General features: G+C 45.9%; 5 non-coding genes across 5 annotated transcripts; all 5 read right to left on the bottom strand.

Moving 5' to 3' along the window:
* Positions 1-1,176: 1,176 nt before the first annotated feature.
* On the bottom strand, positions 1,177-1,367 carry LOC130344266 (U2 spliceosomal RNA). The gene has a single exon (XR_008883230.1). It is a non-coding gene; the product is annotated as a U2 spliceosomal RNA (small nuclear RNA).
* Positions 1,368-3,446: 2,079 nt separating this feature from the next.
* Positions 3,447-3,637, bottom strand: LOC130344265 (U2 spliceosomal RNA). Its single transcript, XR_008883229.1, has one exon. It is a non-coding gene; the product is annotated as a U2 spliceosomal RNA (small nuclear RNA).
* Positions 3,638-5,716: 2,079 nt separating this feature from the next.
* On the bottom strand, positions 5,717-5,907 carry LOC130344263 (U2 spliceosomal RNA). The gene has a single exon (XR_008883228.1). It is a non-coding gene; the product is annotated as a U2 spliceosomal RNA (small nuclear RNA).
* A 2,068-nt stretch (positions 5,908-7,975) lies between these two features.
* LOC130344262 (U2 spliceosomal RNA) lies at positions 7,976-8,166 on the bottom strand. The gene has a single exon (XR_008883227.1). It is a non-coding gene; the product is annotated as a U2 spliceosomal RNA (small nuclear RNA).
* A 2,081-nt stretch (positions 8,167-10,247) lies between these two features.
* On the bottom strand, positions 10,248-10,438 carry LOC130344261 (U2 spliceosomal RNA). The gene has a single exon (XR_008883226.1). It is a non-coding gene; the product is annotated as a U2 spliceosomal RNA (small nuclear RNA).
* Between the last annotated feature and the right edge of the window lie 1,940 nt (positions 10,439-12,378).

Below are 12,378 nucleotides of genomic sequence, written 5' to 3'. Positions count from 1 at the left end.
GCGCGTATATATATATATATATATATATATATATATATTTCTCCGCCGAAATCACTTTTAAACCCATTTCCACCTTTTTTTCCCTTCTCTTCCCCTTACTTTTTTTTCACGTTTTTTTACGTTTTTCTCCTTTTCGCCTCTTTTCTGGGCGTATTATTCTTCTTTTTCTTCTTTTTTTTCGTCTAATGCATACCCCATCAGTGCAGCAATGCTTATTCAATACCGCCAGCAGATGGAGACACTGGGGGATAATTTTCTAAGGATTTATACTGATTTTTCCTGTCTGAATTTGTCGCACAGAAAGTTGCAGGCCAAATATGTGTGACATTTCTGCGACTTTAGCTTCTAGAGCATTTTTACAACATTATACATAGGTGCTGAATACATAAAAAGCGACTGTTCAGCGACAGACAAGTCGCATCGGCTGAAAGTAGGCCAGAATGTCAGTCCATGTTGGAGCAGGTTTAGATACAGTCTAAAGCATAGATCTCAAAGTCTGTGCACAGAATTTAGCAAGGGCCTCGCACCTTCTGATGCATCAGGTAGGTGCACAATAGCATAGCCTAACCCTCTGTACTTTGGTCTATATTGATGCGGGACATAGACAGCCAGCTGATGACCAATCCATTAGTGCAATGGATGGCTGGAAGCATTTGTCTTTGCCTTTGCAATACCACAGAAGCAATGCATGGTCAATGTACAGCAATGACACACCTGTGTGAACAGCCAGGAGACCCCCCCCCCCATGTTATGTTACATAGTTACATAGTTAGTACGGTCGAAAAAAGACATATGTCCATCAAGTTCAACCAGGGAATTAAGGGGTAGGGGTGTGGCGCGATATTGGGGAAGGGATGAGATTTTATATTTCTTCATAAGCATTAATCTTATTTTGTCAATTAGGAACATTCAGCACCCACCCGCTATCAAGGCAGCTGCCTATCATGTCATGCCCTACCTGCACAGGTGTGCTGGCTACTCAAATGATCCAATTAAGGAGGCCATTTAGTCAGCAGCAGCAGAAGTCCTGTGCCTGGACGCTCCAACAGCGGCCAGACACAAGCAGAAGCAGAAGCAGCAGCAGCAGCAGCAGCAAGGCCCACAGGGCTGGCTAGCTGGCTAGCCAGCAAGCAGGTAGCAATGAAAGTAGGAATCTTTCTTTTTAACCCTGTAAGGGGGTGGTGCACTGTACCCGAAGATACTGCCATATCGGGTCAATGCATAGGGCGACGGAAGCAAGCTTCGAAATCGGCCCCCGTTCTCAAAAATCCATTTAATATATGGTCCCCAGATAGGGGACGTATCAGATATTAAACTGATAAGAACAGATACTACACTTGATCTTAGCCAAAAGGCCGAGAAGCGATAACCGTGAAAGGGGCGGGCCCAACAAGGTCCCCTTCATGGGCACTATCACTGCTTGCTGTCAGGGAGGCTGCCAGACAATTTTCCATGCACACTCTGGGCTGGGGGGCAGTCAACCACCAGTACACACAGCAGAACCTAAACCCATACCATTATTGCTAAGCAGCAAGACAGGGGCCCATTGCACTCCCACGGGGCCTTTTTAAATGCAATCCATAACCCGGATTTGCCAGGAACCCTTCTTACTCCTCCTACTTGCATGTGACACTGGGCTTAGGATCTGCATAGGAAACACACACACAAGCACACACCTACCTTTGTTGCCTGCAGATGCCTCCTTGGCTGTCCCCAAACGGTATCAAACCAACACCCACGGGAAGCTGTAAGCATAGAGGACATGCCTGCACCCCATTGGACTTACCTGTGTGGGTTAAACCCGGGTTATTTGACAACCTATGGCGGTGATGGTTCTGCTCAGGCAGAGCAGTGCTGATGCTCCTCATAAAGCTGTCGCTGCTGTGAAGGTTCTAGGTGACATCACAAATCCCTATGGTTACATACACAACAAAGCTGGGTTGTTGTTGTTTACACTCTGCAAGGCCTGTGGAAGTGAGTGACATCATAGCACTGTAGTTCTGAGGGTTCTAGATGGATGCAACAATCTCCTGTTGCTTCTATGAAGGCCATAATAGACGACATCACCAAACAGCTCCATAGTCACATACACAGCAAAGGAGAGATGTTGTTTACACCTAGTGATGTCAGTGGTATTGAGTGACATCACAGCACAGTGCTAAGGCTCCTGGGCCTGGACACAGCAGCGGCTGCAATATCTCAACGGAGAATACGTTTATATATATGTGTGTGTGTGCGCGTATATATATATATATATATATATATATATATATATATATATCTCCGCCGAAATCACTTTTAAACCCATTTCCACCTTTTTTTCCCTTCTCTTCCTCTTACTTTTTTTTCACGTTTTTTTACGTTTTTCTCCTTTTCGCCTCTTTTCTGGGCGTATTATTCTTCTTTTTCTTCTTTTTTTTCGTCTAATGCATACCCCATCAGTGCAGCAATGCTTATTCAATACCGCCAGCAGATGGAGACACTGGGGGATAATTTTCTAAGGATTTATACTGATTTTTCCTGTCTGAATTTGTCGCACAGAAAGTTGCAGGCCAAATATGTGTGACATTTCTGCGACTTTAGCTTCTAGAGCATTTTTACAACATTATACATAGGTGCTGAATACATAAAAAGCGACTGTTCAGCGACAGACAAGTCGCATCGGCTGAAAGTAGGCCAGAATGTCAGTCCATGTTGGAGCAGGTTTAGATACAGTCTAAAGCATAGATCTCAAAGTCTGTGCACAGAATTTAGCAAGGGCCTCGCACCTTCTGATGCATCAGGTAGGTGCACAATAGCATAGCCTAACCCTCTGTACTTTGGTCTATATTGATGCGGGACATAGACAGCCAGCTGATGACCAATCCATTAGTGCAATGGATGGCTGGAAGCATTTGTCTTTGCCTTTGCAATACCACAGAAGCAATGCATGGTCAATGTACAGCAATGACACACCTGTGTGAACAGCCAGGAGACCCCCCCCCCCATGTTATGTTACATAGTTACATAGTTAGTACGGTCGAAAAAAGACATATGTCCATCAAGTTCAACCAGGGAATTAAGGGGTAGGGGTGTGGCGCGATATTGGGGAAGGGATGAGATTTTATATTTCTTCATAAGCATTAATCTTATTTTGTCAATTAGGAACATTCAGCACCCACCCGCTATCAAGGCAGCTGCCTATCATGTCATGCCCTACCTGCACAGGTGTGCTGGCTACTCAAATGATCCAATTAAGGAGGCCATTTAGTCAGCAGCAGCAGAAGTCCTGTGCCTGGACGCTCCAACAGCGGCCAGACACAAGCAGAAGCAGAAGCAGCAGCAGCACCACCTTTTGTTTTTTGGCTGCAGCAGCAGCAGCAGCAAGGCCCACAGGGCTGGCTAGCTGGCTAGCCAGCAAGCAGGTAGCAATGAAAGTAGGAATCTTTCTTTTTAACCCTGTAAGGGGGTGGTGCACTGTACCCGAAGATACTGCCATATCGGGTCAATGCATAGGGCGACGGAAGCAAGCTTCGAAATCGGCCCCCGTTCTCAAAAATCCATTTAATATATGGTCCCCAGATAGGGGACGTATCAGATATTAAACTGATAAGAACAGATACTACACTTGATCTTAGCCAAAAGGCCGAGAAGCGATAACCGTGAAAGGGGCGGGCCCAACAAGGTCCCCTTCATGGGCACTATCACTGCTTGCTGTCAGGGAGGCTGCCAGACAATTTTCCATGCACACTCTGGGCTGGGGGGCAGTCAACCACCAGTACACACAGCAGAACCTAAACCCATACCATTATTGCTAAGCAGCAAGACAGGGGCCCATTGCACTCCCACGGGGCCTTTTTAAATGCAATCCATAACCCGGATTTGCCAGGAACCCTTCTTACTCCTCCTACTTGCATGTGACACTGGGCTTAGGATCTGCATAGGAAACACACACACAAGCACACACCTACCTTTGTTGCCTGCAGATGCCTCCTTGGCTGTCCCCAAACGGTATCAAACCAACACCCACGGGAAGCTGTAAGCATAGAGGACATGCCTGCACCCCATTGGACTTACCTGTGTGGGTTAAACCCGGGTTATTTGACAACCTATGGCGGTGATGGTTCTGCTCAGGCAGAGCAGTGCTGATGCTCCTCATAAAGCTGTCGCTGCTGTGAAGGTTCTAGGTGACATCACAAATCCCTATGGTTACATACACAACAAAGCTGGGTTGTTGTTGTTTACACTCTGCAAGGCCTGTGGAAGTGAGTGACATCATAGCACTGTAGTTCTGAGGGTTCTAGATGGATGCAACAATCTCCTGTTGCTTCTATGAAGGCCATAATAGACGACATCACCAAACAGCTCCATAGTCACATACACAGCAAAGGAGAGATGTTGTTTACACCTAGTGATGTCAGTGGTATTGAGTGACATCACAGCACAGTGCTAAGGCTCCTGGGCCTGGACACAGCAGCGGCTGCAATATCTCAACGGAGAATACGTTTATATATATGTGTGTGTGTGCGCGTATATATATATATATATATATATATATATATATATATATTTCTCCGCCGAAATCACTTTTAAACCCATTTCCACCTTTTTTTCCCTTCTCTTCCTCTTACTTTTTTTTCACGTTTTTTTACGTTTTTCTCCTTTTCGCCTCTTTTCTGGGCGTATTATTCTTCTTTTTCTTCTTTTTTTTCGTCTAATGCATACCCCATCAGTGCAGCAATGCTTATTCAATACCGCCAGCAGATGGAGACACTGGGGGATAATTTTCTAAGGATTTATACTGATTTTTCCTGTCTGAATTTGTCGCACAGAAAGTTGCAGGCCAAATATGTGTGACATTTCTGCGACTTTAGCTTCTAGAGCATTTTTACAACATTATACATAGGTGCTGAATACATAAAAAGCGACTGTTCAGCGACAGACAAGTCGCATCGGCTGAAAGTAGGCCAGAATGTCAGTCCATGTTGGAGCAGGTTTAGATACAGTCTAAAGCATAGATCTCAAAGTCTGTGCACAGAATTTAGCAAGGGCCTCGCACCTTCTGATGCATCAGGTAGGTGCACAATAGCATAGCCTAACCCTCTGTACTTTGGTCTATATTGATGCGGGACATAGACAGCCAGCTGATGACCAATCCATTAGTGCAATGGATGGCTGGAAGCATTTGTCTTTGCCTTTGCAATACCACAGAAGCAATGCATGGTCAATGTACAGCAATGACACACCTGTGTGAACAGCCAGGAGACCCCCCCCCCCATGTTATGTTACATAGTTACATAGTTAGTACGGTCGAAAAAAGACATATGTCCATCAAGTTCAACCAGGGAATTAAGGGGTAGGGGTGTGGCGCGATATTGGGGAAGGGATGAGATTTTATATTTCTTCATAAGCATTAATCTTATTTTGTCAATTAGGAACATTCAGCACCCACCCGCTATCAAGGCAGCTGCCTATCATGTCATGCCCTACCTGCACAGGTGTGCTGGCTACTCAAATGATCCAATTAAGGAGGCCATTTAGTCAGCAGCAGCAGAAGTCCTGTGCCTGGACGCTCCAACAGCGGCCAGACACAAGCAGAAGCAGAAGCAGCAGCAGCACCACCTTTTGTTTTTTGGCTGCAGCAGCAGCAGCAGCAAGGCCCACAGGGCTGGCTAGCTGGCTAGCCAGCAAGCAGGTAGCAATGAAAGTAGGAATCTTTCTTTTTAACCCTGTAAGGGGGTGGTGCACTGTACCCGAAGATACTGCCATATCGGGTCAATGCATAGGGCGACGGAAGCAAGCTTCGAAATCGGCCCCCGTTCTCAAAAATCCATTTAATATATGGTCCCCAGATAGGGGACGTATCAGATATTAAACTGATAAGAACAGATACTACACTTGATCTTAGCCAAAAGGCCGAGAAGCGATAACCGTGAAAGGGGCGGGCCCAACAAGGTCCCCTTCATGGGCACTATCACTGCTTGCTGTCAGGGAGGCTGCCAGACAATTTTCCATGCACACTCTGGGCTGGGGGGCAGTCAACCACCAGTACACACAGCAGAACCTAAACCCATACCATTATTGCTAAGCAGCAAGACAGGGGCCCATTGCACTCCCACGGGGCCTTTTTAAATGCAATCCATAACCCGGATTTGCCAGGAACCCTTCTTACTCCTCCTACTTGCATGTGACACTGGGCTTAGGATCTGCATAGGAAACACACACACAAGCACACACCTACCTTTGTTGCCTGCAGATGCCTCCTTGGCTGTCCCCAAACGGTATCAAACCAACACCCACGGGAAGCTGTAAGCATAGAGGACATGCCTGCACCCCATTGGACTTACCTGTGTGGGTTAAACCCGGGTTATTTGACAACCTATGGCGGTGATGGTTCTGCTCAGGCAGAGCAGTGCTGATGCTCCTCATAAAGCTGTCGCTGCTGTGAAGGTTCTAGGTGACATCACAAATCCCTATGGTTACATACACAACAAAGCTGGGTTGTTGTTGTTTACACTCTGCAAGGCCTGTGGAAGTGAGTGACATCATAGCACTGTAGTTCTGAGGGTTCTAGATGGATGCAACAATCTCCTGTTGCTTCTATGAAGGCCATAATAGACGACATCACCAAACAGCTCCATAGTCACATACACAGCAAAGGAGAGATGTTGTTTACACCTAGTGATGTCAGTGGTATTGAGTGACATCACAGCACAGTGCTAAGGCTCCTGGGCCTGGACACAGCAGCGGCTGCAATATCTCAACGGAGAATACGTTTATATATATGTGTGTGTGTGCGCGTATATATATATATATATATATATATATATATTTCTCCGCCGAAATCACTTTTAAACCCATTTCCACCTTTTTTTCCCTTCTCTTCCTCTTACTTTTTTTTCACGTTTTTTTACGTTTTTCTCCTTTTCGCCTCTTTTCTGGGCGTATTATTTTTCTTTTTCTTCTTTTTTTTCGTCTAATGCATACCCCATCAGTGCAGCAATGCTTATTCAATACCGCCAGCAGATGGAGACACTGGGGGATAATTCTAAGGATTTATACTGATTTTTCCTGTCTGAATTTGTCGCACAGAAAGTTGCAGGCCAAATATGTGTGACATTTCTGCGACTTTAGCTTCTAGAGCATTTTTACAACATTATACATAGGTGCTGAATACATAAAAAGCGACTGTTCAGCGACAGACAAGTCGCATCGGCTGAAAGTAGGCCAGAATGTCAGTCCATGTTGGAGCAGGTTTAGATACAGTCTAAAGCATAGATCTCAAAGTCTGTGCACAGAATTTAGCAAGGGCCTCGCACCTTCTGATGCATCAGGTAGGTGCACAATAGCATAGCCTAACCCTCTGTACTTTGGTCTATATTGATGCGGGACATAGACAGCCAGCTGATGACCAATCCATTAGTGCAATGGATGGCTGGAAGCATTTGTCTTTGCCTTTGCAATACCACAGAAGCAATGCATGGTCAATGTACAGCAATGACACACCTGTGTGAACAGCCAGGAGACCCCCCCCCCATGTTATGTTACATAGTTACATAGTTAGTACGGTCGAAAAAAGACATATGTCCATCAAGTTCAACCAGGGAATTAAGGGGTAGGGGTGTGGCGCGATATTGGGGAAGGGATGAGATTTTATATTTCTTCATAAGCATTAATCTTATTTTGTCAATTAGGAACATTCAGCACCCACCCGCTATCAAGGCAGCTGCCTATCATGTCATGCCCTACCTGCACAGGTGTGCTGGCTACTCAAATGATCCAATTAAGGAGGCCATTTAGTCAGCAGCAGCAGAAGTCCTGTGCCTGGACGCTCCAACAGCGGCCAGACACAAGCAGAAGCAGAAGCAGCAGCAGCACCACCTTTTGTTTTTTGGCTGCAGCAGCAGCAGCAGCAAGGCCCACAGGGCTGGCTAGCTGGCTAGCCAGCAAGCAGGTAGCAATGAAAGTAGGAATCTTTCTTTTTAACCCTGTAAGGGGGTGGTGCACTGTACCCGAAGATACTGCCATATCGGGTCAATGCATAGGGCGACGGAAGCAAGCTTCGAAATCGGCCCCCGTTCTCAAAAATCCATTTAATATATGGTCCCCAGATAGGGGACGTATCAGATATTAAACTGATAAGAACAGATACTACACTTGATCTTAGCCAAAAGGCCGAGAAGCGATAACCGTGAAAGGGGCGGGCCCAACAAGGTCCCCTTCATGGGCACTATCACTGCTTGCTGTCAGGGAGGCTGCCAGACAATTTTCCATGCACACTCTGGGCTGGGGGGCAGTCAACCACCAGTACACACAGCAGAACCTAAACCCATACCATTATTGCTAAGCAGCAAGACAGGGGCCCATTGCACTCCCACGGGGCCTTTTTAAATGCAATCCATAACCCGGATTTGCCAGGAACCCTTCTTACTCCTCCTACTTGCATGTGACACTGGGCTTAGGATCTGCATAGGAAACACACACACAAGCACACACCTACCTTTGTTGCCTGCAGATGCCTCCTTGGCTGTCCCCAAACGGTATCAAACCAACACCCACGGGAAGCTGTAAGCATAGAGGACATGCCTGCACCCCATTGGACTTACCTGTGTGGGTTAAACCCGGGTTATTTGACAACCTATGGCGGTGATGGTTCTGCTCAGGCAGAGCAGTGCTGATGCTCCTCATAAAGCTGTCGCTGCTGTGAAGGTTCTAGGTGACATCACAAATCCCTATGGTTACATACACAACAAAGCTGGGTTGTTGTTGTTTACACTCTGCAAGGCCTGTGGAAGTGAGTGACATCATAGCACTGTAGTTCTGAGGGTTCTAGATGGATGCAACAATCTCCTGTTGCTTCTATGAAGGCCATAATAGACGACATCACCAAACAGCTCCATAGTCACATACACAGCAAAGGAGAGATGTTGTTTACACCTAGTGATGTCAGTGGTATTGAGTGACATCACAGCACAGTGCTAAGGCTCCTGGGCCTGGACACAGCAGCGGCTGCAATATCTCAACGGAGAATACGTTTATATATATGTGTGTGTGTGCGCGTATATATATATATATATATATATATATATATATATATATATTTCTCCGCCGAAATCACTTTTAAACCCATTTCCACCTTTTTTTCCCTTCTCTTCCTCTTACTTTTTTTTCACGTTTTTTTACGTTTTTCTCCTTTTCGCCTCTTTTCTGGGCGTATTATTCTTCTTTTTCTTCTTTTTTTTCGTCTAATGCATACCCCATCAGTGCAGCAATGCTTATTCAATACCGCCAGCAGATGGAGACACTGGGGGATAATTTTCTAAGGATTTATACTGATTTTTCCTGTCTGAATTTGTCGCACAGAAAGTTGCAGGCCAAATATGTGTGACATTTCTGCGACTTTAGCTTCTAGAGCATTTTTACAACATTATACATAGGTGCTGAATACATAAAAAGCGACTGTTCAGCGACAGACAAGTCGCATCGGCTGAAAGTAGGCCAGAATGTCAGTCCATGTTGGAGCAGGTTTAGATACAGTCTAAAGCATAGATCTCAAAGTCTGTGCACAGAATTTAGCAAGGGCCTCGCACCTTCTGATGCATCAGGTAGGTGCACAATAGCATAGCCTAACCCTCTGTACTTTGGTCTATATTGATGCGGGACATAGACAGCCAGCTGATGACCAATCCATTAGTGCAATGGATGGCTGGAAGCATTTGTCTTTGCCTTTGCAATACCACAGAAGCAATGCATGGTCAATGTACAGCAATGACACACCTGTGTGAACAGCCAGGAGACCCCCCCCCCCATGTTATGTTACATAGTTACATAGTTAGTACGGTCGAAAAAAGACATATGTCCATCAAGTTCAACCAGGGAATTAAGGGGTAGGGGTGTGGCGCGATATTGGGGAAGGGATGAGATTTTATATTTCTTCATAAGCATTAATCTTATTTTGTCAATTAGGAACATTCAGCACCCACCCGCTATCAAGGCAGCTGCCTATCATGTCATGCCCTACCTGCACAGGTGTGCTGGCTACTCAAATGATCCAATTAAGGAGGCCATTTAGTCAGCAGCAGCAGAAGTCCTGTGCCTGGACGCTCCAACAGCGGCCAGACACAAGCAGAAGCAGAAGCAGCAGCAGCACCACCTTTTGTTTTTTGGCTGCAGCAGCAGCAGCAGCAAGGCCCACAGGGCTGGCTAGCTGGCTAGCCAGCAAGCAGGTAGCAATGAAAGTAGGAATCTTTCTTTTTAACCCTGTAAGGGGGTGGTGCACTGTACCCGAAGATACTGCCATATCGGGTCAATGCATAGGGCGACGGAAGCAAGCTTCGAAATCGGCCCCCGTTCTCAAAAATCCATTTAATATATGGTCCCCAGATAGGGGACGTATCAGATATTAAACTGATAAGAACAGATACTACACTTGATCTTAGCCAAAAGGCCGAGAAGCGATAACCGTGAAAGGGGCGGGCCCAACAAGGTCCCCTTCATGGGCACTATCACTGCTTGCTGTCAGGGAGGCTGCCAGACAATTTTCCATGCACACTCTGGGCTGGGGGGCAGTCAACCACCAGTACACACAGCAGAACCTAAACCCATACCATTATTGCTAAGCAGCAAGACAGGGGCCCATTGCACTCCCACGGGGCCTTTTTAAATGCAATCCATAACCCGGATTTGCCAGGAACCCTTCTTACTCCTCCTACTTGCATGTGACACTGGGCTTAGGATCTGCATAGGAAACACACACACAAGCACACACCTACCTTTGTTGCCTGCAGATGCCTCCTTGGCTGTCCCCAAACGGTATCAAACCAACACCCACGGGAAGCTGTAAGCATAGAGGACATGCCTGCACCCCATTGGACTTACCTGTGTGGGTTAAACCCGGGTTATTTGACAACCTATGGCGGTGATGGTTCTGCTCAGGCAGAGCAGTGCTGATGCTCCTCATAAAGCTGTCGCTGCTGTGAAGGTTCTAGGTGACATCACAAATCCCTATGGTTACATACACAACAAAGCTGGGTTGTTGTTGTTTACACTCTGCAAGGCCTGTGGAAGTGAGTGACATCATAGCACTGTAGTTCTGAGGGTTCTAGATGGATGCAACAATCTCCTGTTGCTTCTATGAAGGCCATAATAGACGACATCACCAAACAGCTCCATAGTCACATACACAGCAAAGGAGAGATGTTGTTTACACCTAGTGATGTCAGTGGTATTGAGTGACATCACAGCACAGTGCTAAGGCTCCTGGGCCTGGACACAGCAGCGGCTGCAATATCTCAACGGAGAATACGTTTATATATATGTGTGTGTGTGCGCGTATATATATATATATATATATATATATATATATATATATATATATATTTCTCCGCCGAAATCACTTTTAAACCCATTTCCACCTTTTTTTCCCTTCTCTTCCTCTTACTTTTTTTTCACGTTTTTTTACGTTTTTCTCCTTTTCGCCTCTTTTCTGGGCGTATTATTCTTCTTTTTCTTCTTTTTTTTCGTCTAATGCATACCCCATCAGTGCAGCAATGCTTATTCAATACCGCCAGCAGATGGAGACACTGGGGGATAATTTTCTAAGGATTTATACTGATTTTTCCTGTCTGAATTTGTCGCACAGAAAGTTGCAGGCCAAATATGTGTGACATTTCTGCGACTTTAGCTTCTAGAGCATTTTTACAACATTATACATAGGTGCTGAATACATAAAAAGCGACTGTTCAGCGACAGACAAGTCGCATCGGCTGAAAGTAGGCCAGAATGTCAGTCCATGTTGGAGCAGGTTTAGATACAGTCTAAAGCATAGATCTCAAAGTCTGTGCACAGAATTTAGCAAGGGCCTCGCACCTTCTGATGCATCAGGTAGGTGCACAATAGCATAGCCTAACCCTCTGTACTTTGGTCTATATTGATGCGGGACATAGACAGCCAGCTGATGACCAATCCATTAGTGCAATGGATGGCTGGAAGCATTTGTCTTTGCCTTTGCAATACCACAGAAGCAATGCATGGTCAATGTACAGCAATGACACACCTGTGTGAACAGCCAGGAGACCCCCCCCCCCCCCCATGTTATGTTACATAGTTACATAGTTAGTACGGTCGAAAAAAGACATATGTCCATCAAGTTCAACCAGGGAATTAAGGGGTAGGGGTGTGGCGCGATATTGGGGAAGGGATGAGATTTTATATTTCTTCATAAGCATTAATCTTATTTTGTCAATTAGGAACATTCAGCACCCACCCGCTATCAAGGCAGCTGCCTATCATGTCATGCCCTACCTGCACAGGTGTGCTGGCTACTCAAATGATCCAATTAAGGAGGCCATTTAGTCAGCAGCAGCAGAAGTCCTGTGCCTGGACGCTCCAACAGCGGCC

This window comes from Hyla sarda, unplaced genomic scaffold, assembly GCF_029499605.1.
Source record: "Hyla sarda isolate aHylSar1 unplaced genomic scaffold, aHylSar1.hap1 scaffold_711, whole genome shotgun sequence".
Lineage (NCBI taxonomy): Eukaryota > Metazoa > Chordata > Amphibia > Anura > Hylidae > Hyla > Hyla sarda.
This window is presented reverse-complemented; position numbering and strand designations above follow the sequence as displayed.